Here is a 26883-nt window from a genome sequence, read left to right as displayed (position 1 = left end):
TGCAGAGAAAGGGCAGCTCTGTCTGCCTCTACTCCTTCTCCAGAGTTCATGGTTCCCTACTAAATCCACATCTCCCTCCTGCCTCCTGCTTCCTCTCCCATCAGGAATTCAAAATGTATTTCCCCAAGGTTTGCTTCTAACTCAGATCTTCCCTGATCCCATGTAGTGACAGCATTTCTCTATATTCAGTGGACACAGGCAGATTTCCTTCTTTAATTTTGTGCCAGTAAAATGTATGAATTTGCTTACATTTTCCTTTTTTTTCTAAGTTTATTTATTTATTCTCAGAGAGAAAGAGAAAGAAAGCAGGATCTTAGGAGGGGCAGAGAAAGAGAGGAAGAGAGAAAACTCAAGCAGGCTCCGCTGTCAGCACAGAGCTGGATGTGGGGCTCCATCCCACCAACTGTGAGATCATGACCTGAACTCAAACCAAGAGTTGTATGCTTAACTGACTGAGCCACCCAGGTGCCCTTGAATTTGTTTACATTTTCCTGAAATCACATTAACAAGAAACTCCAGGGTTGCCCTGCTTCCAAACGTTAGATAAAATTGTCAGGGTCTTAAATGATGCCACTAATAATTCACCAGGTGCACCGTTTACTAACCAATAATACAAGATTTGACCAAAGAGATCTAGCAAATTAAAATAAAAGAATGAGTGGGGAATCAAAAGTAAGATATTGTCCCCCAAAGAGTGACTCATTAGATGTTAAAATATATTTGTCCTAAAATTTAAGACTCAAGTAATTGCTCTGACATTGAGAATCATGGTATAAAATCTTTGCACCTGGGATGGAGGCTTAAAGCTGTTCTTTTTGTTGTTGTTGTTGTTATTGCTGATAATTTGGTAGCAAATTTGCAAAGTCTGGGGTTGGATTTCATTAATACACAATTTAAAAATTTTTTTTCAACGTTTATTTATTTTGGGGACAGAGAGAGACAGAGCATGAACGGGGGAGGGGCAGAGAGAGAGGGAGACACAGAATCGGAAACAGGCTCCAGGCTCTGAGCCATCAGCCCAGAGCCTGACGCGGGGCTCGAACTCACGGACCGCGAGATCGTGACCTGGCTGAAGTCGGACGCTTAACCGACTGCGCCACCCAGGCGCCCCTAATACACAATTTAAAGGCACTGAATTCTTGCCTCTCAATCACAAATTGCTTCCCTCTAAAGCAATGATCCTCAACTGAAAGTGATTGCACCTCCAAGGGACATTGAGCAATGTGTGGAGACATTTTTGCCTTCACAACCTGGGGATGGGAGGTGTTACTGGCATTTAGTGGGTAGAGGCCAGGGGTACTTCTGAACACCTTACAGTGCCCAGGAAGTATAGGAAGCTGCAGGCACCTGCTGAACTCCCACAACAAAGAATTACTTTTCACAAAATGTCAACAGTGCCACAGTTGTGCAACCTACCCTCAAGGAATCCATTAAGCATGTACAGTATGTCCCTATCACCCTGTCATTCATTAAGTGTCCCTCAAAGAATTACCCATGGTAAGACCCTTCTAACATTCTATACCATGGCTGGGGTCTAGATGGCTTCCAATCTTCTCTTCTATAGGGATATGCCTTTCCTGGTGATGGGGATGCTAGAGTTGGCCAGCAGATTCCCATCAGCCTCATGAGCACCCTAAACCCTTGTAACTGTCAGAAGAGAATTTCAACAAGAGTTGAACAATTTTGTTTGTTTGTTTGTTTGTTTTTAATTTGCTTGTAAGTTTCAGAGAAACAAGTGGAATGGTTTATCTAGCAATACAGGCTTGGCTCTGTATTGCCTGGAATGTCACTACTAATCCACAATGGACAATGTATGTATGTATGTATGTATGGTGTAAACAGACCCTTTCTGAAGAACACTTGCAACCTGCCACATTCAAGGCCCCCTGATGAGAGTATTCTTATACAATTACATTTGGAACCTCACCACCCTGGCCATATTGACTGGGCCAAAGATGGGTGTCTGGCGCAAAGGTGGTCCAGAAGGGAGCCCGGAAAAAGTGTTCTGCTCAACATGAATTCTTAATACAGATAATCAATTGGCAGGAACTACCGTATCTTTTGGTTTGAAGTGTTTGTGCTATGTATAGAGAAGGACACAGACAGTTGAAAGAGAGAAGGCAGTGGATAGAATCCATGAATGGCGTGGGATATCAGCAAGCAGCTACATGATGCAGAAATAAGACAAATCTGTTATGTATTTATGCTTGTGAATCCCTGGTACTTAGAACCATCACTGGCTCATAGGTAGGTGTTCAATAAATACCTGTTTAAAAACTGCATTAATAAAAGAGACATGTGTGTTAGTAGTATTAAGAGATCAAGAGGAGCGGAGTCATATAGGAGAGCTCCTGACCATACTGTCTGAGTCCTAATACAGGAAGCTGCAGGCGCCTACTGCTAACATGATCTCATATGCTATATAACATCCTTGCTTCCCTGAGGCCTGAGGCTGCCTGTGCTCTTTCCTTTTTACTTATGCAATTTCAAAATAAATAATAATAACTTGGGTACCCTTGATTGTTTCTTGAAATGCAAGAAAAAGTCCACAAGATCTTGTCAAAGTGAGAGGGGCATTAAGTCCCTAAACCTGGAGAGATTTTTAAATGAATGGAGGGCCACTGAACTTGGAGTCCGAAGGTGTACATCTGCTCTGAAATTAATCTCCCAGACATCTTGATTTTCCTTGTAGTGCAGAGCATAGATTAATAATAGGACAAAATATCTTAGAGACTAGAAGAAAGAAAAAATATTTTTCAGATGGCTTATTCCCTCCCCTGTTCACAACCACACTATGCTTCTTGCCAAATCAATTATAAGAATTCTGTACCTTCTCCTGCATGATATAAATAGGACTGAGGATTTGATGAGCCCTATCTCAGCTGAGACCTAAGACAGACCACAACTCTGCCCAGCCCCATTCTGAATGAGTCAACACAAACTGAACCACCCTATAATCAAAGCATGCTTTTTCCTGGAGCCCTGAACCCACAGCAAAACATTAGATAATAACTAGCCTATTAATAAGAGATGAAAGTGTTATTTTAAGATTAGGTTAACCTAGAAAAAATTTGACTCAATTTTGGCTTACTAAAATGAACAAGATTGTGTATATTAATGGCTCGCATATTTGTGTGCTTAGCAATGCTCAAATTAACAGGCACATATCTACTCATAACTTCTTGTGGTGTCTGAAGTGATCACACATGATCTAGGTAAGACTTACCTCTATAAATAAATACATTTTTCTTTCCTATTAGAAAACATCTTGAAATCTATTTCAAATGTTGTGCAAACCAAGACCTGTAAGGATATTACAAATTCAATACAAGTTGTGCTCTGACTATAGTTTCACCCTGAATTAACATTTGCTCATTCCATTTTTCAGTTTTCTGGGTGGATAGATGGTGAACATGGTCTTGACACAGTGCAAGAATGATTGCTGCTGCTTGTTTTTATAGTAAGATTTTTAATTAAGAAGTCATTTCTCAATTCCTACATTGAACTATCTTAGAATGAGAAAGAATAATAAAGTTTTTTTCAGAAAAAAAATCTCTCTCTATATATATATATCCTTTAAATATTTTCAGTAGCCTTAGTAATTATACTTACTCTCTGCCTATTTTACAGATTTGAGACAACAAGACCCATCATCACAAAACACTTTATTTTTGATTCTGGAATGAAACCCAGTTTTTCTCATTTTAATTTCAGTACTATGACCTAGTTAACATAGATTTCATTATCTGAGTAGGTTAAATGAGACCAAAGAAAAAAATAGAACTTCTATCTCAAAATTGTTAATATGTTCATTTCTGGCTCTGATGGGGTAGCTTCTATCAATCCAACCATGCTTTTGAGAACAACTATAAAAGCTGGACAAAATACAAAATGAATTGTTGAAAGATAATAAACAGCAACCAAGTCAGACATGACTTGAGGGCCAGGATCTCAGAGAAAAAGAAAACACAGGTAAGTTCAACATTTTTCCTTGCCTTTTGCCTTGACACATTTGTTGTATCTTTAAGCAACACTCCAGCACAAGCAGAAAGCAGAGACTCGGAGCTTTTATCAGTTGTTACAGCACAGTGGAGATGAAATTGGTGTCCAGGAACTACCAAGGCAACAATACTGGAGAAGCCAAGAATCTAGAGAAACAGAAACCACAGATCAGTGAGCACAACATTTTGTATTGCATTTCACCTTGAGATATTTGTCAGTTCCTAACCTGTGTACAATGCAAGTCCAAAAAGCCAATAGGACGGTGTCAGCTAAGAGGCCACAAAACTTAGCAGAGCTTTCCAAAACTCATGGCACAACAGACAAGAAAGAAACACCTAAAGAGCTAGGCCCTGTTAGTAATAAAAAAAACTAGAAATAGACTAGCCCACATAAAGACACAAAGCATTTCAATCCTTTATTGGGTCAATATCATCTGCCCTTATGTAACTGTCTGCTGGAAGAAAAGTAAATTCTCTGTGAGAAAAGATAACATAATTCAGAGAATCTACAATTTTTATAAACAATATCCAGCCTACAATCATAGATTATCAGGATTGCTAATAAATAGGACCAAATGAATGAAAATCAGGAAGCAAGTATAGATAAAAGTAGCAGACCCACAGGTAATCTAGATACTGTTGTTATTAGATAGAATTTTTAAGTAACTATGATTAATACAGTCAAAAGAGTAGATGACAAGGATTGGGAGTATGTATTTTTTTTTAATTGATAAAAATGAAAATGCTAAAAATGCTAAAAATAATTATTAAAATTAAGAATTACAAATGTACCCAACAATGAACCAAACAAAACAGTAGAGATAATTAGTGATTTAAAAAACAGGTTAGTAGAAAGACAAGTAAAGAGAGAAAAAAAGTGATAAGGTCTAATATATATGTAATTAGAGTTCCAGGAGAAGAGAGAGCAAGAAGAGAGAGAGAGAGAAAGGAGAAGAAGCAATATTTGAAAAGAAATTGTCCAAGAAGTTTTCCAAAATGGTACAAACATTAATCCACAGAATTAAGAAGTTCTACAAAATTGAAACAGGTTAAATACAAAGTGGGAAAACACATTTAGGTGCATCAGAGTTACATCATGCTAAAAACAGCACAAGTCAACATGCTGACAATCAAAACCAGAGAGAACTCTGAAAAAGCCAGGGATGGGGGCGCCTGGGTGGCGCAGTCGGTTAAGCATCTGACTTCAGCCAGGTCACGATCTCGCGGTCCGTGAGTTCGAGCCCCGCGTCAGGCTCTGGGCTGATGGCTCAGAGCCTGGAGCCTGTTTCCGATTCTGTGTCTCCCTCTCTCTCTGCCCCTCCCCCGTTCATGCTCTGTCTCTCTCTGTCCCAAAAATAAATAAATGTTGAAAAAAAAAATTTTTTTTTAAATAAAAAAAAAGAAAAAGCCAGGGATGAAGGCTGGGAGTATTAAAGAGGGAGATACATCACATTCAAGGGAGCAACAATTATACTTAACAGCTAACTTTTCAAAAGAAACAATGGAATCCAAAAGATAATGGAATGGCATTTTTCAAATGCTGAAAGAAATTTTTTCCCAAACTCTAAACCTAGAAAAATATCCTTTTTTAATGAAGGCCAAAAAGGTATTTAGACAAATCTATTGACACGTAGCATAGTAGGCAAAGCTGCAAATATAGAAAAACGTTGGTGCAATACATTGTTCTGCTAACATATATGCTCCTTCCCACTTGGCTATAGGCTATACCTACAAGGAAACAGACAGGATAGGAAACCATAGATATTTTTAAGGGCAAGCAACTAATGTATCTCCTGTTTTTCCTTGCTCCAATGAAAGTTATGAATTTCATCCAACTTTTACTTTTGTCTTCAGATATATAAAATGCTGTGCCTAAGAAACCATGTTTTTATGTAAATAATCTTTTGATATTCAAAAACATGAGAAAAATAAATGTAAATATTTTACCTGGCACCACACCATAACTGAGGAAGTGGGATTTACTTTGCCCTCTCTCTTTCTGCATTATGGTCCTAATGTTCTGCACTAGACAGAAAAGGGTGAGGTGTGAAGTTGAATAGATGCATTATACATCTATCATTAACATGTTTTTAATAATTTTCTAGAAATGTGTTGCCTGATGAGAGGTAAGTTTAGACTCTCTGAAAACAAGATAGCACCTTTTCTTAATTAAGTCATGAAGTGTGAAGGAAAGATCATGGGCTTTGGCATCAAACAGGTCTTTCAGATGAAATCTTCACATCCATCACTTTCCAGCTGAATGACTTACAGCAAAGCACTTAACATCTTTGAGCTTTGTTTTCTTGATCTTTTAAATGAGAATACTAATTCGTACCTCAAAGTGTTGTGAAGATTAAACTAGATCATTAATATGAAGGTTGGAGTACAGTGCATGACTTATGATTGGCACTCAAAATAGTAAGATTTTTAAAAATTATATAGGTATATTGGTCTATCAGGTAGGAAGAGAGTACTGAATGACAAAGCACTAAGTGGGAAAAAGTAATAGATAAATTTATTGTCACTTGAGAATAATGAGGAACAAGGGCTGGGTACTAACAAAAGCAAAATGTTACTCATACATGCTGATTTCCCTATTCTGCAAGCTGTGAAAATTTGTTGCCTTAGAGATAGGGTAGTTATTAGCCACCAGTAAAAATAAGCATACTGCTGAGAATTTATAGGAAAATGCATTTAATTAAGTGCCATCTGAGCCACCCACACTGTGAACAAGGATTCTGGCAACAAAGGGGTTATTGTTGCCAAGTTCCTGCCAAATGTTATTTTCCTAAGTTACTGGGTTTTTTTTTCCCTGACCAAGGCCTGAACAAAGAGTTCCAGATGGCAACTCTACAATGAGAATGCCCCATCACCACAGACCAAAAATCTCCCCAAATCTAAAGAAGATTGGAAAAACCTTTAAAAATATTTCCCCTGAATGGATAAAGGGGGTGTGTACCACATGCAAACATAAAGTAGGAAATAATGGTGATTAAACCTTAGAGAGAATTCTTTAAGGATGTTAAGTAGGGTTTTTGCATCTTTGAATGTGCCCCTAGTGTGGGGCTGTGTAAAGGACAAGGTTCTTACAAAGTGCTGGTGGGACTGAATTGAACTGCTCACTAGAAAAGGCATTAAAGTTCACATTAACGACATAAACAACAATGACCAGTTTATTGAACCTGTATGTTTCAGTCACTGTGCTAAGCACTTCACAGGTGTAATAAAATTTAATCCCTGCAACAACGCTATGACAACCTTATTTCATCCTTAATTTTTAGATGCAGCAACCCAGCTTCAGAGAGGTTAAAGCATTGCCTTTTATCTTGGAGCTAGTCAGCAACAGAGCTGGGCTCCAAATAAAATCTGTCTAAATTGAAAGGTTGTATTCTACCACTGCACTAAGAAACTGGGGCAAAGTTCTACAAATTCCACCTTTCCATGAATAGGTAATGAAAAAAATCTATCTAAAGATTAAGCTTGGCCAATAAAGAAATCCTGACCAATATGAGAATATAAATCAAGAAACTCAGAAAGGTATCTACTGTGTTGGTAAATCACAGGACATTCTGTGTAACAAAGAAGATCAGTATCATGAGGTTAAAAGTAAAAACATTCCAAAAATTCACTGAGATCCAAGTGTTTAACTCAGCCCCCATATTTGCACTAGAGGAGGAGAGTGTACATGTATACAGTTTTAAACCCTCACATGGCTGTAAGCGGTTCTGTCATTTGTACACCCTCTTTTCTCCTTAACTAGCAGGAAAATGGGACGTGCAAGTTGCAAGTATAAATATGAAAACTGTTTAATTCCTTGTTCAATTTTCTTCTGTGTGTCAGAAGTAGGGACAAAGAGAGATGATAGAAGTCTTATTTTTATTACTGTTTAGAAATAGAAAATAATGAAATATAGATATGGAAAGTACTTAAGTATAGGCTGTGAGTACAGTTTTGTCCCACAGGAGCCACATACTTCCACTTCAGAGTCTCTACCATCATCTAGACCTATCATCTCTTAACTAAAGACCCAGATATCAATCTCACATCTCTATTGATACATGGTCTCTATTACGTTGAGGTTATTATGTTCCTCTATCCCTACTTTGTTGAGGGTTTTTATCATGAATGGATGTTGTAATTTGACAAATGCCTTTTCTGCATCTACTGAAATGATCATATGGTTTTTATCCTTTCTCTTTTTTTTAAATATAATTTATTGTCAAATTGGCTAACATACAGTGTGTAAAGTGTGATCTTGGTTTTTGGGGTAGATTCCCGTGGTTCGTCGCTTACAAAAAACACCCAATGCTCATCCCAACAAGTGCCCTCCTCAATGCCCATCACCCATGTTCCCCTCTCCTCCACACCACCCCATCTACATTCAGTTTGTTCTCTGTATTTAAGAGTCTCCTATGGTATGCCTCCCTCTCTCTCTGTTGGTAATTATTTTTTCCTCTTCCCTTCCCCCATGGTCTTCTGTTAAGTTTCTCAAGATCCACATATGAGTGAAAACATATGATACCTGTCCTTCTCTCACTGACTTATTTCACTCAGCATAATACCTTCTGAGTTCCATCCACGTTGCTGCAAATGGCCAGATTTCATTCTTTCCCATTGCCAAGTAGTATTCCATTGTATATATAAACCACATCTTCTTTATCCATTCATAGAATTTATCCCTTTTCTTAATGATGTGGTGTATCACATTCATTTATTTCTGAATATTGAAACACCCATCCTAGGAATGAATCCTTCTTGATGGTGGTGAATGATTTTTTTAATGTATTGGTGACTTCAGTTTGCTAATATTTTCTGGAGGGTTTTTGCACCTATGTTCATCATATATTGCCCTGTAGTTCTCTTTTTTAGTGGTGTCTTTATCTGGCTTTGGTATCAGAATGAACTTGGAAGTTTTCCTTCCTCTTCTACTTTTTTGAAGAATTTGAGAATAGGTATTATCTTTTCTTCAAATGTTTGGTAGAGGGACACCTGGGTGGCTCAGTTGGTTAAGTGTCCAACTTCGGCTTAGGTCACGATCTCATGGTTCGTAAGTTCGAGCCCCACATTGGGCTCTGCACTGACAATGCAGAGCCTGCTTGGCATTCTGTCTCTCTTTCTCTCTCTCCCTCTCTCTGCCCTTCTCCCCCTTGTGCTTTCTCTCTCTCTCTCTCAAATTAAATAAATAAACATAAATAAATAAATAAATAAATAAATAAATAAATAAATAAGGTTGGCAGAATTTGCTTGTGAAGCCATCTGGTCTTAGACTTTTGTTCATTAGTAGTTCTTTGATTACTGATTCAATTTCACTGCCAGTAATCAATTGGTTGAAATTTTCTATTTTTTCCTGCTTCAGTTTTAGTAGGTTATATGCTTCTAGAAATTTATCCATTTCTCCTAGGTTGTCCAATATGTTGGCATATATTTTTTTCTTACCATTCTCTTAAAATTGTTTATATTTCTGTGGTATTGGTTGTTATATCTCCTCTTATTTGTGATTTTTGTTTATTTGAAACCTCTGTCTTTTGTTTTAAATGAATCTGGCCAGAGAGGTTTATCCATTTTATTGGTCTTTTCAAAGAATCATCTCCTGTTCCTCACAAAATTAGAACTAGAATTACCCTATGATCCAGCAATCACACTACTACTAGGTATTTACTCCAAAAATATAAAAATACCAATTAAAAGGGTTACATGCACCCCAATGTTTATAGCATTTATAGCAGCAGCACCTACAGCAGCCAGGTAAATTATGGAAACAGCCTCAGTGTCCATGAATGGATAAAGAATATACATATAATATTATATACATTATATATTATATTATGTTATATTATATTATATTATATTTATTATATTATATATAATATTACAATATTACTCAGCCATAAAAAATGAAATATTGCCATTTGCAATAACATAAATCAGCTAGAGAGTATAATGCTAAACATAATAAGCATAATGAGTCAGTCAGAGAACAACAAATACCATATGATTTCACTCATACGTAGAATCTAAGAAACAAAACAAATGAACAGAGGGGAAAAAGAGAGAGGGAAACCAACAAACAGAATCTTAACTACAGAGAACAAATTTATGGTTACCTGAATGGAGATAAGTAGGGGGATGGGTGAAATTAGGTGATGGAGATTAAGGCATGCACTTGTCCTGATGAGCACCTGGTAATATATGGAAGTGTTAAATCACTATATTGAATACCTGAAACTAATATTACACTGTATGTTAACTAACTGGAATTTAAATAAAAACTAAAACACAAAAAAAGCGTAGAACCATCTCCTGGATTCCAATGTTTTTTAGTTTCTATGTCATTTATTTATGTTCTAATCTTTATTGTTTCCTTCCTTCTGCTGATTTTGGGTTTTGTTTGTTGTTCTTTTTCTAGCTCCTTTAGGTATAAGGTTAGGTTGTTGAGTTGAGATTTTTCTTGCTTCTTGAGGTAAGCTGTATTGCTATAAACATCCCTCTAAGAAATCTTTTTGCTGCATTCCAAAGATTTTTGATTGTTGTGTTTTCATTTTCATTTGTTTCCATGTAATTTTTGCTTTCTTCTTTGATTTCCTGGTTGACCCATTCATTGTTCAGTCAGATGTCATTTAACATCCATGTATTTCAGCTCTTTGAAGATATTTTCTTGTGGTTGATTTCATAGTGTTGTGGTTAGAAAAGATGCATGGTATGACTTTGATCATTTTGAATTTGTTGAGACTTGTTTTGTGGCCTCATATGTGGTCTGTTCGGGAGAATGTCCCATGTGCACTAAAAATGAATGCGTATTATGCTGTTTTAGGATGGAATATCCTGAATATATCTGTTAAATCCATCTGGTATAGTGTGTCATTCAAGGTCACTGTTTCCTTGTTTATTTTCTGTTTGGATTATCTGCCCATTAATGTAGGTGAAGTTTTAAAGTCCCCTACTATTATTATATTACTATTGATTAGTTCTTTTATGTTTGTTATTAACTGTTTTATATGTTTGGGTGCTTTCATATTGGGTCCATAAATATTTATAATTATTATATCTTCTTATTGGATTGTCCCCTTTATTATTAGTGTACTTGTCTCTCGATATAATCTTTGTTATAAAGTTTATTTTGTCTGTTATGAGTATTGCTACTCCAGCTTTCTTTTGACATCCATTTGCATGATAAATATTTCTCCATTCCCTCACTTTCAGTCTGTAGGTGTCTTTAGATCTGAAATGTGCCTCTTGTAGGCAGCATATAGATGGGTCTTGTTTTTTAATTCACTCTGTCACCCTATGTCTTTTTATTGAAGCATTTAGTCCACTCACATTCAAAGTAATTACTGATAGATATGTATTTATTGTCGTTACTTATTTTGTGGTGGTTTTTTTTTTATTGTTTTTAATGTTGGAACACCTGGGTGGCTCAGTCGGTTAAGTGTCCGACTTCGGCTCAGGTCATGATCTCACAGTTTGTGAGTTCGAGCCCTGCATCAGTCTCTGTGCTGACGGCTCAGAGCCTGGAGCCTACTTCAGATTCTGTGCCTCCCCCTCTCTCTACCCCTCCCCTGCTCACGCTCTGTGTCTCTCTGTCTCTCAATAATAAATAAACATTAAAAATTTTTAATTTTTTTTTTTAGTGTTTATTTTTGAGAGAGAGAGAGAGAGACAGAGCACGAGCTGAGGAGGAGCAGAGAGAGGGAGACACAAAATCAGACGCAGGATCCAGGCTCTGAGTTGTCAGTACAGAGGCCAAAGTGGAGTTCGAACCTATGGACCGTGAGATCATGACCTGAACTGAAGTTGGATGCTCAGCTGACTGACCACCCAGGTGCCCCAGTGGTGGTTTTTCTTTTCTTTTTCTTTTTCTTTTTTTGTTTATTTATTTTTGAGAGACAGAAAGAGAAAGAGCAAGAGTAGAGGAAGGGGCAGAGACAGAGGGAGACACAGAATCTGAAGCAGACTCTAGGCTCTGAGCTGTCAGCACAAAGCCTGACGCAGGACTCAAATCCATGAACTGCAAAATCATGACCTGAGCCAAAGTTGGACGCTTGACTGAGCCACCCAGGCACTCCTATGGTGGTTTTTATACTTTTTCTCTAATCCTTTCTCTTGCACTCTTTCATGGTTTGTTGGCTTTATTTAGAGATACACCTAGATTCCTTTCTCTTTATTCTTTGCATATCTATTACTCTTTTCTTGTGTGTCGTTACCATTAAGATTATATGTAATATCTTCTCCGTATACCAGAAGTTGATGGTTGCTTAATTTTAAAACCATTCTTTACTCTTTCCCCCAACCCACAATTTAGGTATATGGAGTCATATTTTATATACTTTTATTTTGTGAATCCCTCAACTGATTTTTACAGAATTACTTATTTTTACTGCTTTTGTCTTCCAACTTCTTATATACTCTCACTTGTGGTCTTTCCTTTGTACTTAGAGTCCCCTTTAACATTTCTTGCAGGGCTGGTTTAGTGGTCATGAACTTTAGTTTTTGTTTGTCTGAGGTTTCCCTTGTATGTAACCATCATTTTTTCCTCTTCTTGCTTAAAAATTTTTCTCTTTATCATTACTATTTACCATTTTAATTAGTATGTGTCTTGAGGTAGACTTCCTTGGGTTGACTTTGTTAGGGGATCTCCATCCCTCCTGGATTTGGATATCTGTTTCCTTCTCCAGATTATGGAACTTTTCAGCTATTATTTTTTCAAATAAATTTTCTGCCCTCTTTTTTCTCTCTTCTTCTGGGATCCCTATAATGCAAATATTGTTATGGTTGATGGAGTCACTAAGTTCCCTAAGTCTATTCTCACTTTACATAATTATTTTTTCTCTCATTTGCTTAGCTTAATTGCTTTCCATTACTCTGTCTTCTAGGTCATTAATTCATTCCTCTGCTTCCTCTTGCCTGCTATTTATTCCATCAAATGTATTTTTTTATTTCATTTATTATGTTCTTTATCTCTGATTGGTTCTTTTTTATCTCCTTGTTAAAGGTCTCACTGATGTCCTCACTCTTTTCTCAAGTTCAGTGACTGTCTTTAAGATCATTACTTTAAATTCTTTATCTGGCATATCACTTATACCCATTTTGCTTAGGTCTCTTGCTGTGGTTTTGTCTTGTTCTTTCATTTGGGACATATTCTTCTGTCTCCTCATTTTTTCTGCTGTGTCTGTTTCTGAGTGTTAGGAAAGTCAACTATGTCTTTTCTTGAAGGTAATGGCTTTATGAATAAGAGGTCCTATAATGCAGTGTAGTCTTCCTTGTTCCCCAGGACCTGGCAATTCAGGGAGTGTCTCCCATGTGTGTTGTGTGTGCCCTGCTTTTTCATTAAGTAAAGTTGTCTGCAGAGGCTCTCTTTGCCCATTGTGGGCAGTGTTTGGTGCCAGACAGGGGTGAGACATGTCTTAACAAGGTTGTGCTGGTCTCCTTGGAGATAATACCTGCTGTGCCACAGCATCACTAGAACTGGGATCCCACGAAATACATGGGTCAGGAGATAAGGTATTGGTGGGGTTTGTGCAGGCCTTCTGTAGTATGGGGCTCACAGCAACAGGACTAAGGCTAATGTGACTGGGAAGGGTGGATCTGCTGAAGCACGGTTCAGGTGGGGCTAGGTATAAGCAAGTTATGTAGCGCATGTGGGTGCCTTGCAGGTGGTTCTGTGTTTATGCTGAGGGGCAGGAGAGAGAAGTGGTTCCTGTCAACTCCTTTACTCCTGGAGGGGTTTCCCCACCATTCATGCCTCTCCAGGCCATGCTCTGAGATGAGTAAATAACTCTCCCTTCTGTCTGCCCTTTGTGTTTTTCAAACTACTGCTTCCACACTATATTTCCACTAACTTTTTTGTTGTCTCTTTAAGTGTGGGAACTCCACTTGTAAAGCCCTTAGAGCTTTCCCAGAGTGAAGCTCAGCAATTTTTAAATTCTAGGCTTTAAGCCCCACTGGTTATAAGAACTCACAAGATTTAGTCCCTCTCACTTTCAAAACCAATGTTATGGAGATTTGTCTTCCCTGTGTGGGCTCCCTGATGTGATAGTCTATTTTTCACCCTTCTGTGCCCCCAATTCCCTCTCCACTGTGGACTGCCAAGGTCCATTTCACTCTCAAACCACATCTTCATCATTTCTACCTTCTTCGATTTGGCCTCTTCTCTACCTTTTGTTGTGATGTTGTTCTGCCAATCTTTTGTTGTTTACAGGGGTATTTATGCTGATGTATGTGCTCTCTAGTTGTATACATTGGTTGAGGTGAGCTTTTATTATGCCTGAGGAATATTCCATTGTGTGTGTGGACATATGTGATAAATATAGCACATCTTTTTTTTATCCATTCATCAGTTGATGGGCACTGGGGCTGTTTCCATAACTTAGCTATTGTAGATAATGCTGCTATAAACACTGTGGTACATGTATCCCTTTGAATTTGTATTTTTGTATTCTTTGGGTAAATATCTAGTAGTTCACACTACCTTTTGCTGGATCAAAAGGTAGTTCTATTTTTAACTTTTTGATCAACCTCCATATTATTTTCTACAGTGGCTGCATCAGTTTGCATTCCCACCAACAGTGCAAGACTCCTGTTTTTCCACATCTGTGCCAATACCTGTTGTTTCTTGTGTTGTTGATTTTAGTGATCCTTACAGGTGTAAGGTGACATCCCATTGTGGTTTTTATTTGTATTTCCCTGATGAGTGATGTTGAGCATCTTTTCATGTGTCTGTTGGCCATCTGGATGTCTTCTTTGGAGAAATGTTTGTTCATGTATTCTGCCCATTTTTTAATTGGATTACTCATTTTTTTAATGTTAAGTTTTATAAGTTCTTTATATATTTTGGATTAAAACTAACCTTTTATCAGATATGTCATTTGCAAATATCTTCTCTCATTCTGTAGTTTGCCTTTAGTTTTGTTGATTATTTCCTTCATTGTGTGGAAGCTTTTTATTTTGATGAGGGAGTGTACCTCAACATAATAAAGGCCATATATGTACCCTTCACAGCTAATTTAATCCTCAATGGGGAAAAACTGAGAGATTTTCCCCTACGGTCAGGAACAAGACAAGATGTCCGCTCTCACCATTGTTATTTAACATAGTACTGGAAGTCCTATGCTAGCTATAGCTAGCTAGCTATAGCAATAAGACAACAAAAAGAAATAAAAGTAATCCAAATTGGCAAGGTAGGAGCAAAACTTCCACTATTTGCAGATGATGTGATACTATATATAGAAAACCCAAAAGATTCCACCAAAAAAAAACTGCTAGAACTGATACATGAATTCAATAAAGTACAGAAATCTGTTGCATTTCCATACACCAATAATGAAGCAGCAGAAACATAAATTAAGGAATCAATCCCATTTACAATTTTACCCAAAACAGTAAGATATCTAGGAATAAACCTAACGAAAGAGGTGAAGGACCTGTACTCTGAAAACTACAGAACATTGATGAGAGAAATTCAAGATGACAAAAAGAAATGGAAAGAAATTCCATGCTCATGGATTGGAAGAATATTGTTAAAATGTCTATCCTATCCAAAGAAATATACATATTTAATGCAATCTCTACCAAAGAACTAACAGCATTTTTCACAGAGCTAGAATAAATAATTCTAAAGTTTGTATAGAACCACAAAAGACCCCCAATAGCCGAAGTAACCTTGAAAAAGAAAAGCAAAGCTGGAGGCATCACAATTCTGGACTTCAAGTTATGTTACAAAGCTGTGGTAATAAAAACAATATGGTACTGGGGCAAAAATGGGCCCATAGATCAATAGAACAAAATAGAATACTCAGAAGTGAACTCACAACTGTATGGCCAATTAATGTTTGACAAAGCAGGGAAGGATATTATCCAATGGGGAGAAGACAGTCTCTTCAAGAAATGGTGTTGGGAAACCTGGACAGCAACATGCAAAAGAAAGAAAGTGGACCACTTTCTTACACCATACATGAAGATCAATCAAAATGGATTAAAGACCTAAATGTAAGACCTGAAATCGTAAAATTCCTAGAAGAGAACACGGGCAGTAACTTCTTTGACATTGGTTATAGCAACTTCTTTCTAGATATGTATCCTGAGGCAAGGGGGGAAAAAGCAAAAATAAACTATTGGGACTCCATGACTGACTTTGACTTCTCTCTACTGTGTTGTGTCTGACTCTTCCACTAGAGTCCTGGGTTCAGATTCTATCGTCCTTCCTCTGAACTTAGCTGACCCAAGTCTTTGTCTCACAGGACCCTGCTGTCCACTACTCAACAGGAGCTAAGAGTTGTGAAAGAATGAATGAGCTCTTTGATAAGACAGTTATATTGTAAGTATTACCTTCTGGAGATAATGCTTTAGACCAGAGACTCCAAGATTGAAGATGTCAGGCACCCTCTGAGGGCAGATAAAGCTGGCCTTTTAGGACAGCTCTCAAGTTGCAAAATTTTGGTAGCTTCCTTTTGACTAAGTATTGGAAAATCCCCTACCAGGTGGAATCCATCAATACTCTAAATTATTTGCCTAAATAAGTCAAAATACTAAGGCCACCAAAAAGAAAGATGTCTTGCAAGGTAAGAAACAAATCTCATGAAACAATATTTTAATCTTCTGGTAAGAAACTTCAATCCAAGGGCAGAGTGTGAAAAGGCACTGGGTGAGTTGATGACTAAAGTGTCTCCTTTATTTCAATGATCTTCTGTTCCTGTGAATAATTAGATTATCACAGATCCTGACTTCATGTTACGACCTGATTGAAATCCAAACCTAAACCTGTCCTGGAGCATATGATAAACCAGATGAGCCTGGAGCTCAGTTGTCACCACCTTTTCAAATGCAGACATCTTAATTAAAAAATTATAGCTAGACTTTTGCCAAGGAGTCAAATAAAAACATCAAAAAAGTGTCTTTCTTTCAGTTAAAGGCAATTTCAAAGTTGGGGGTTGGGGTGAAAAATAACTCAGAAAGAGACCTGGGATGAAGACTGACCAAAGGTGAAGCATGTCCCCTGCCAGGGAAACTTTACCATTTGGGGAAGAAATTGCACTATACATATGGCCATGTGTGAAAACAAGCCTCTTTCCTCCACTCCCAGAGATTGTCTCCAAAAACAGGCCTGTCCCAGCATGTGGGGAAAAACATATAAAGCATGTTGAGCTCAGATATGAATCTGAATGCTATGGAAAATAGCCAAAAAAGTGGCATCTTGTCAGCCACTGACAATACTTTAGATCCCTCTGTTCCTTTCAGATAAATGAGAACTAGAACTTAGCCTTGGCTCCCAGCAGAAAACAATTTAACACAGGGAGCATCTACATTCACATGGCAGTGTTCAAGATCCTAATAGATGCAGGAAAAAAAAAAAGTCAGATTTGTTAGTAGCAGAGGTTATCTTGGGATGACAGAACTGACAAACATCAACCTGAAAGCCAAGAAAAAAACATTCTGACTCCAGTAACATACTGACAGTAACCTGATGGTCTCCAAACATGTGGGCATTTAAATATACAGATTTTTGTAAAATGTCTAATTAACAGCTAATGGTTGTCAGTGAAGGCTGGAATATTGAGAAGAGAAATGACTGTATTTAGTTTGTCTTGAGTGCTCTCAATTTTTACCTCCTCTATCTTTGCCTGTAGAATGACCAACCACATCTTGCGAACTTAAGTGAACCGAAGCAGAACCAGGGACAACAAGATGACATTTAATGAAGACTCCCTTCACTTTGGTCCCCAGAATTGGGTCTTTTGAAAGATTCAGACATATATGCTTCTCCACTTAGAATTAGCTTTTCCCTTGAGATAGCAAAGATATTCCAGGATATTTCAGTCTATAAATAAACCTAGCGCACATATTCCTGAGCAGCAGTTGCACCAGAAGATTTAGGGGAAGATGGAATTAAATTTTTATTTGGTTTAAAAACAAGTCCAAGGTTTTTTTGTTTATATTAAAGTATGCTGACTTACAGGATTATACATAATTTGCAAGGAATTTTAATATAGAACATGATATTTTAGTATATTTTACTTTGTGGTCAGTCCTGTGATGTGTCATCTCCACACCTCCTGTTGTACTGGTCCTATCTTTCCATTTAGGTCTAGAAGTCTGATATATATTGTTCTAGATGAATGGAGCAGCCCTGCTCCTGGTTCATTGCTCATTTTTCTTCACAAATCTCAGAGAAACCCATAAGAATCAAGCATCATTAACAATGACAAAACATGGATGGATAAGAAGTGTCCATCTTCATGGTTTGATCAATTTCCTACCACAAGGTTTCCCATTTATGGTATGGAGATGTCTCAATGGTAAATTAAATTAAAGATCAAGCAGACATGATTCTGGATGCTCACAGGTTGCCACACTTGATCATTGGTAGGATGTAGAGCAGATGGCAGAGAAATTCAGGGAGAGAATTGTTCTCCTGGGTGTTCTGTGGGCCAAATGGCAGCAGAACCAGCAGGCATAGCAAAGCAGAAACTGCCTGGGACAGCTTCCCAGGATGCCCAGCAAGTCAGACAACCTCTGGGGACTGGCCAAGGGCCAAGTATGACCCAGATCTGCCTCAGGTACTCCCACAGTTCTTCACTGCATACTCCTGTTGCCCTAGCCTCTCAACCTTATCTGGGACTACATTCTAGACCCAGGAGGGCAGGAAGAAAGGTTTCCTCTTGCTTATGCCTTCTTTCCCTTTTTATCTATGTCCTCCTATTACTTCCTTTCTTGGTTTCTTCCCAAAATTGGTTTCTTTGGGTGTAAATTCAGAAACAAAAAATGGTATCATGTAACTATAAGAAATCAACATGTAAATAAATCTTCCATTTGGCTAAGGGAGAGGAAGATTGAAATGTTTGGTTTTCCCATTTTCCATTATCATGTGCACAAAAATGTGTGTGTGTGTGTGTGTGTGTGTGTGTGTGTGTGTGTGTATTCACTAATCTTTAATAGGCATTCAAGGAGCATCTACTCTGTGTAAGGTATGCATAAGGATGTGTGGTGTGAGTGAGTGTACATATGTATTCAAAGATCACAGATTCCCTCTGTATGTCATGCCCTTCCCCACATATACACAGATAACTTCCTCATCTCCTTGAAGTGTGCTCAAATGTCAGTTTTTCCCAATTCCCACTGAACTCTTTCTTTTTCCATAACACTGTCAACTTTTTAATGTAGTATAAAATGCTCTGATTTAGTTTGTCTATTGTCTATTGTTTAGTTCTCCTTATTGCAGTTCATATTTCATGAGGGTAGTGGTCTTTCTTTTGTTCACCAAAGCACTAGAACAGGGTCTAGTGCATTGTAGATGCTCAGAAAACTTATGTTGAAAAAAATCAGTTTCATATGTTACTTTCCCAAATATTATTTCTGTAAATGAAACCAAAGCAAAGAAAAACACTTGAAAAATCATGAGAGAAATCTTCTCTATATGTTGATGGGATGTATTTAATCCTTGTCCATGATAGTGACAATTGTACATCAGGAAGGCAGCAAGTGCCAAGGAGATGACACTAGAAATCAGGATTCCTGGGTTCCATTGTTGGTTCTCTGACTAACTACCTGGGGCAGAAGACATGCTGGATGAGGTTTCACTTTCCTCATTTAAAATTACAGGATTGGAATAGGTCATCTCCAGGGTCCTTTCAGCCCTAACTTGATGTTGCTCCACACATTTCTGGAAATTTCAAGATCACCTGGATACCTCCTTATACTGGTGCAGAGATTGCAAATTCTTCTAACAGATGCTTGTCTGGGTGAACTTTCAGATCAATTAACCAGAACCATTACTGGTGAAAAACTGAGGCTGAGTGTTCAGAGCAGTTTCCAAGAAAATAACACACAACCAGTCTCCATATGCTGTGGAAGTCTGTGAATCCCCAGTGTTGCTTTCCAATGCCCAAAGCACGGGGACCCTCCAAAGAGGGTCAAGTAAGATCCTCCAGCTGAACAATTTCTCAATTCTATCTCCAGAGAATAAAAAGTCACACAACATTCAGGCAAAAAAAATTTTTCAAAGGACTCTGATTGGCCAACTAAATACCAGACAATTTGTTTATAAGTAAGGAAAGTACAACTGGGCTAGCCAGAGCCTTGGGAGAAACCCACTAAAACGAGCCTTGGGGAACCTGGTTAAGGTTAAGTATCCTACTCTTGATTTCAGTCCGGTCATGATCTCACACAGTTCATGAGATCAAGCCCTGAATCAGGCTCTGTGCTGACAGCATGGAGCCTGCTTGGGATTCTCTCTCCCTCTCTTTATGCCCCTCCCCAACTCGCACACACACACACTCTCTCTCTCTCTCTCTCAAAATAAATAAACTACAAAAATAAAAAAACAAATAAATAAAAAGAAAGAGGCTTGATTAAAGACCACCTGGAAGAAGAGCCAAGAACACTTTGACCAAACTGGGCTAAAGGTGCAATAATTAAAACAGCATATTGGAGTAAGAATTAGTAACAAATAAAAAAAAAAGAATCAATAACAAATCAACTGAACAGAATAAATGATAAGATCAGACCACGAAAAAAATATATATATGATAGCTTCACATATGATAAATGGTAAATGCATTATTTAATAAAGTACTTTATTCCTAACATCACACACCAAAATAAATTTCTAATGGATTACAGAGTTACATACTCAAAATTACTAATTAAAAAACTAGAAAACAATGTAGCTAAATATTTATCTGATCACTAGTAGATACAATGTTCCTAAGCAAATGCACAAATTATATATATAGATAGATAGATCTATATATAGATAGATATTTTATAGATAGGTAGGTAGATAGATAGATCTATAAATAGGTCTATATATATATATATAGGTCTATATATAGATCTATCTACCTATCTCTCTCTATATGTAAAATTTGTGCATATGCTTAGAAACATTGTATCTTCTAGTGATCAGGTAAATATTATACGCACATACATACAAACACACTAAAAGAAAGATCAATGTGCAGGACTATATAAAAATTTGAAATTATTTGTATAAAAAGAGTATAAACTAAATGAAAAGATGAACAATAAACTAGGAGAGAACTTAAAACAGTATGATAGCCAAAATGCTTAAAATTCTAAACAAAGTCCTTAATCAGTTTGCATTACTAGCTGTGTGAGTTTGGGTGGGTCATTTAATCTTCATAAACTTGTATCATTTTAATAAGGATAATCATTGAATATATCTCATAGGATTGTGAAGATTAAAAGGGATAATACATGACAGAATTCACACAGTGAAAGATATGTAGTAAAAGCTTACTAAATGTCATTACCGCTGTCATTGTGTCACCATTATTAAGATATTATCATAATAAATAATATTAAATATATATTATAAATACAGTAGAATTATGAATAAAGGCTTAAAAAGCTGGTTCAAACCAGAAGAATACAAATAAATAAACTAAATGGAAACTACTCATCCTCTGTTGAAGCAGACATGTTAAAACAATAATATGTTTAAATGACAATATATGGAGTACAGGGAGTATTTTCATACCCTGTTGGTGAAAGTGTAAATTATTATAGTCTTCCTTAAGGGCAAGTTACCAAAATGTGTCAAAGCTTATCAAATGATATAAAAGGATATTTATATAACTTGATCTAATAATTCTCCTTCTAGAATTTTATCTAAGTAAATAATCAGTTATCTTCAGAGGAAAAAGTATATCAAGATTATTCATCATAATAGCAAATACCAGAAACAACTTGAGATCTAATAAAAGAATGCTTCTTCCATCCATGCAATGGAATTCTATACAGCAATTGAAAATCAAATTGTAGAAAATATTGGAAGCATGGAAAAATGTTCAAAATACTAATTCAAAGGGAAGAAAAGTAACTTACAACTTTGTTCTATATTTCATCTCAACTTTGTAAAAAATAAATACATAGACATATAAATAAATGTACATACATACGTGTTCATATATATATATATATATATATGAAACATAAATAAATATACTTTATACTTAGGTGGTGAAAATGTTATATATTTTTCATATTTTCTTTGCACTTTTCTCTATTTTCCAAAATCTACTATTTATGTATATCAGCTACTTCCTTATTGGGAAAAAATGCAATATATATTTCAATAGCCCCTAATATCACTTTCATTCTTATCTCATATTACTTTCCAAGCTAAATTTTTATCTGAAACTGAAAATCAAGAAGGTCCATCAATCACTCAGTTGAGGATCTTGTTTCCACCCAACCTATGATATGAGTCCCATTCTAGAGAGTAGTTGGTCCAGTAAGTTATTTCTGGACCAACACAATCATGTTGGCCACCTCTGCCAGTTCCCTTTTCCCTTTTTGGGAAGTAGAGGCATGTGCAAAGAGCTCAGGATTTGGAGCTTCATTCTCTTGGGATAGAACTCCAGCTTCCTGGCTCCCTTGACCTCAGGCTTAGTGTTGTGGATTGTGCATGTGCTTGGAAAGAACCTTGAGAACTGCAATACAAAATAGAGAAGAGCTTGTGATGTAAAGTCAGTCTAGGGAATTTGGATTTTCTTCTATGATCAGTGTGAGCAAATGGAAGTTTTTAAATCAGAAAGGCAGTATAACCACTTGTTACTTAGCCAATATCTCTAGCAGCAATGTGACAAAAAGACAGAAATGGGAGGAGTAAATTGATGACTGTTGAATAGTTTGGGAAAAATAATAAAGAATGGATCCAAGATGCCATAATTAAAGAACAGATGTTGGATAGTGAGTGTATGAGTGGTTGCTTAGATGTGAAAGGAGAGAGAAAGAGGAACTGAGGATGAGTCTTAGATATCCCTCTAAGGAAATTATTGGGCTTGGGGTACTACCAATCTACTATCTACTCTCCCTATCTTCCCTAGTCACAGACCCCCAATTTCATTCAGGGTAGCAATATGCCCAGCTAAAAGATTAAGTCTCCCAGTCTCTCTGGCAACTCAGTGTTACCATGAGTATTGTTAATCAAGCATTAGTAGAAGTTATTAAGTGGAACTTCCAGGAGAGTTTCTTAAAAAGACAATTGGTGTGCACATTTTTGGCCCCTCTATTCCTTTTTCCTATACCCTACTTGGAACCTGGACGTGATGTCTAGAGCTCCAACAGCCATCTTGGATCATGAGATAATAATGTAATAGAATCAACAGTTTTTTTTTGGAATCCACATTTTTTTTTTTTAATAATTAACTTTATTATTTTTTTTAACATTTATTTATTTTTGAGACAGAGAGAGACAGAGCATGAACGGGGGGAGGGCCAGAGAGAGAGGGAGACACAGAATCTGAAGCAGGCTCCAGGCTCTGAGCTGTCAGCACAGAGCCTGATGCGGGGCTCGAACCCACGGACCGTGAGATCGTGACCTGAGTGAAGTCGGACGCTCAACCGACTGAGCCACCCAGGCGCCCCTGGAATCCACATTTTTAAGAGTGAAGGAACACAAAAATGGAAGTACATTGGTTTCCTGAAGACCACCATACTTTTACACTAGCTCTGTGCTGCCCTTATTCAAATGTCTTTTATATTCAATGTCTTGTTTAAGACAACTTATGTGGCTTCTTTTAAGTGCTAAATTAGTCACTGTTAACTAATATGAAGAATACAGGAAGTGAGCAAATTTAGGGAGATGGCAAGCTTGGTTTGTGTAATGCTGTATTTGAGACACTCATATGATACCCAATTAGACTTATCCAAAAAGAAGTTGGAAATGTGAGGTATTGATTACAACTGAAATTTTAAATATGATTATATCAGCCAGAGATGGTATATGCAGAAGAAACAGTTTAACCCCTAGAGATCACCTACATTGCAGTATAATTCTAAAAATGTATTCCTCTAATAAGAGAGATTCAAAATACATACAGTAGCACTGCAAAGAGAAACATACAAATTTACAATCATACTCAGAGATTTCAGCACTGCTCTCAATAATCAGTAGAACAAGTAAACAGAAAAGCAGTAAGGACATACAGGATTATAATAACATTGTCAACCAACTTTACCTAATTGATATTTATAAAACACTCCATTCAACTTCAACAGAATACACATTTTTCAAGTGCACACAGAACATTTACCATGATAGACCATATTTTGAGCCATAAAATAAGTCTCAAACAAAGTATACTCTCAGACCACAATGGAATTAAATTATGAAAAAATAATGGAAAGTTATCTGGAAAGTCACCCAATACTTGGAAACGTGTTAACACGTGTTTAAATAACCTGCGGATCAAAGAAAAAAAGGTAATTAGAAAGCATTTTGAACTTTAAATAAAATAAAAATAAAAGCACATTTCAGAAATAGCAGGATGCAGATAAAGAAATATTTAGAGGAATATTTGTACTAAAAAATTGCCTAAAGATGAAAGGTCTCAAGTAAAAAAATTCAGCTTCCTGCCTAAGAAACTAGAAAAAGAAGAGAAATGAAACTCAGAATAAGCAGAAGAAAGGAAATAATAAAGATAAGAGAGGAAATCACTTAAATAGAAAACAGAAAGTGATAGGGAAACAATTAATAAAACAAAAGATCATTTATTGAGAAACTCATCAGTCAAGTCTCATATTAAATGTCTCCTTCTCAGTAAATGCTTTCCCTTAGTGTAAAGCAGGTGTCCTCCTGCTTTTATTCTTCCTCTAATTCCCTATTCTTTTGTTTTTATCATATATTTTAATTTGTAATTTTACTGTCATTGGTTGTTTAAGATTTGTCTCTCTCATACTCTAGACTCCATGAAGGCAGGAACTATACCCAGTTTTCTCATTACTATATACCCAGCACCTAGGACAGCTTTTGACACATAGTAGGTACTCAATAAATACTTGATAAATTGATGACAGAAGAGTAATTGCTCAATTATGAGAGTTGTGAGAAGAAGAAAAAGAAGGAGAAGGAGGAAGAGGGGGGAGTTGAAGGAGAAGAGGAAGAAGAGGAAGAAGGAGAGGAGGAGGAGGAGGAACTGGCAGAGGAGGAAGAGGTGGAAGAGAAAGGTGGGAGACCCCCGAGATGGGGAGGGGGAAGCTGAGGGGGAATAAAGAGTGAGAGGAAGTGATGGAGAAGGAGGAAAAGAAGGAAAAGAAATTAATGAACATGCATAGAGGAAAATGAGGCAAAAAAGAGTAGCTTTTTTTCACCCTTTCAAAGTGGATAGTCAAGAAGAATGATTTTCTTCAAGAGGCTAGGGCTGATTGTCCTGAAACTATATGTCACTCATATGTGGAACTTGAGAAACTTAATGGAGGACCATGGGGAAGGGAAGGGGAAAAAATAGTTTCAAACAGAGAGGGAGGCAAACCATAAGGAACTCTTGAAGGTGGAGAACAAACTGAGGGTTGATGGTGTGTGGGGGGTGGGGGGAGGGAATGGATGATAGGCATTGAGGAAAGCACTTGTTGGGATGAGCACTGGGTGTTTTATGTAAGTGATAAATCACATAAATCTACCCCCAAAACCAAGAGCACACTGTATACACTGTATGTTAGCTAGCTTGACAATAAATTTTAAAAATTCAAAAAAAATATGTCAATATATGTAAGGAGATGGGATAAGAAATGAAAAAGAGAACATACTTAGAACAACATATACAGGTTAAAGAGGAATAACAGAAAATTACACATTTGAGAATATGCCGGTAGTTGGACATGGTTAGAGCACAGAATACTAGAAGGGAAAATAAGACAGGTGGCATAAGTGAGATTTTGAGCTGTGTACTATAAGGAGTTTGGATTTCATCTAGTATCTCTTTGGAGTCTATGGAAATTTTTAAGCACGGAGTGATGAACAAATTTGTATTATAGAAAGTTGACTCTTACACTCTGTGGAAAATAGCTTGGAAGAAAGGGAAAAAATGTGAAAGGGAAGAAGAGATAGCTTGACTGATGCATGTCAACTGAGCAAATGGACAGAACTTCATGAGAGTTTAGAGGGAGGAAAGGGTGTCATGAGGAAGAGCCAAGGTTGACTCTCAGTTATCCAGCTTAGCCAACAGAGGAGATGGCGGGCAAAGCAATAATATAAGAAAAATAGAAGACTTTCTAGGAGAAAAATATAATGAATATCCTTTGGATAAGCTCAAATGCCTCATTTTCCATTTCTGAGCCATTTTCCATTTCTGAGTCTGTCCAAAGGCACTATGAAGGAATCCTATCTGACCTTACCTGAACCACCTGACCCTCTCATCAGACCAAAACTCACCTCTTCCTAGGTGCCATCCTCTTCAGGCCCAGAAATCTACTCAGCAGCAATGAAATAACTGGATAAATGACCCTAGGCAACACATCTAGGTGTTATCACCCCCCAGGTTTCAACTGGGCCTTATTAAAAAATGAGCATGTTAAATAAAATTAGCTTAGCTTGTTGGGACTACCCAATTACAACTGTTTTGGGTTTTTTTTGAAGTTTACTTGCATTAATACTTTCTTTTTTTTTCAATATCTGAAGTTTATTGTCAAATTGGTTTCCATACAACACCCAGTGCTCATCCCTAAAGGTGCCCTCCTCAATACCCATCACCTACCCGCCCCACCCTCCCACCCCCCATCAACCCTCAGTTTGTTCTCAGTTTTTAACAGTCTCTTATGCTTTGGCTCTCTCCCACTCTAAACTCTTTTTATTTTTTTTCCCTTCCCCTCCCCCATGGGTTTCTGTTAAGTTTCTCAGGATCCACATAAAAGTGAAAACATATGGTATCTGTCTTTCTCTGTATGGCTTATTTCACTTAGCATAAAACTCTCCAGTTCCATCCATGTTGTACAAAGGGCCATATTTAATTCTTTCTCATTGCCACGTAGTACTCCATTGTGTATATAAACCACAATTTCTTTATCCATTCATCTGTTGATGGACATTTAGGCTCTTTCCATAATTTGGCTATTGTTGAGAGTGCTGCTATAAACATCGGGGTACAAG

At 37.1% G+C, this 26883-nt stretch overlaps 1 long non-coding RNA gene across 1 annotated transcript; it reads right to left on the bottom strand.

The window, feature by feature from the left end:
- Positions 1-3650: 3650 nt before the first annotated feature.
- Positions 3651-26391, bottom strand: LOC147580820 (uncharacterized). The gene is made up of 2 exons (XR_015251125.1): positions 26170-26391; positions 3651-4148 (listed from the first exon to the last, which is right to left on the bottom strand). It is a non-coding gene; the product is annotated as an uncharacterized LOC147580820 (long non-coding RNA).
- Between the last annotated feature and the right edge of the window lie 492 nt (positions 26392-26883).

This window comes from Puma concolor, chromosome B2, assembly GCF_028749965.1.
Source record: "Puma concolor isolate L17-30 chromosome B2, mPumCon1.1.hap2, whole genome shotgun sequence".
Classification (NCBI taxonomy): Eukaryota; Metazoa; Chordata; class Mammalia; order Carnivora; family Felidae; genus Puma; species Puma concolor.
The sequence above is the reverse complement of the archived record's forward strand: the minus strand, read 5'-3'. Positions and strand labels throughout refer to the sequence as shown.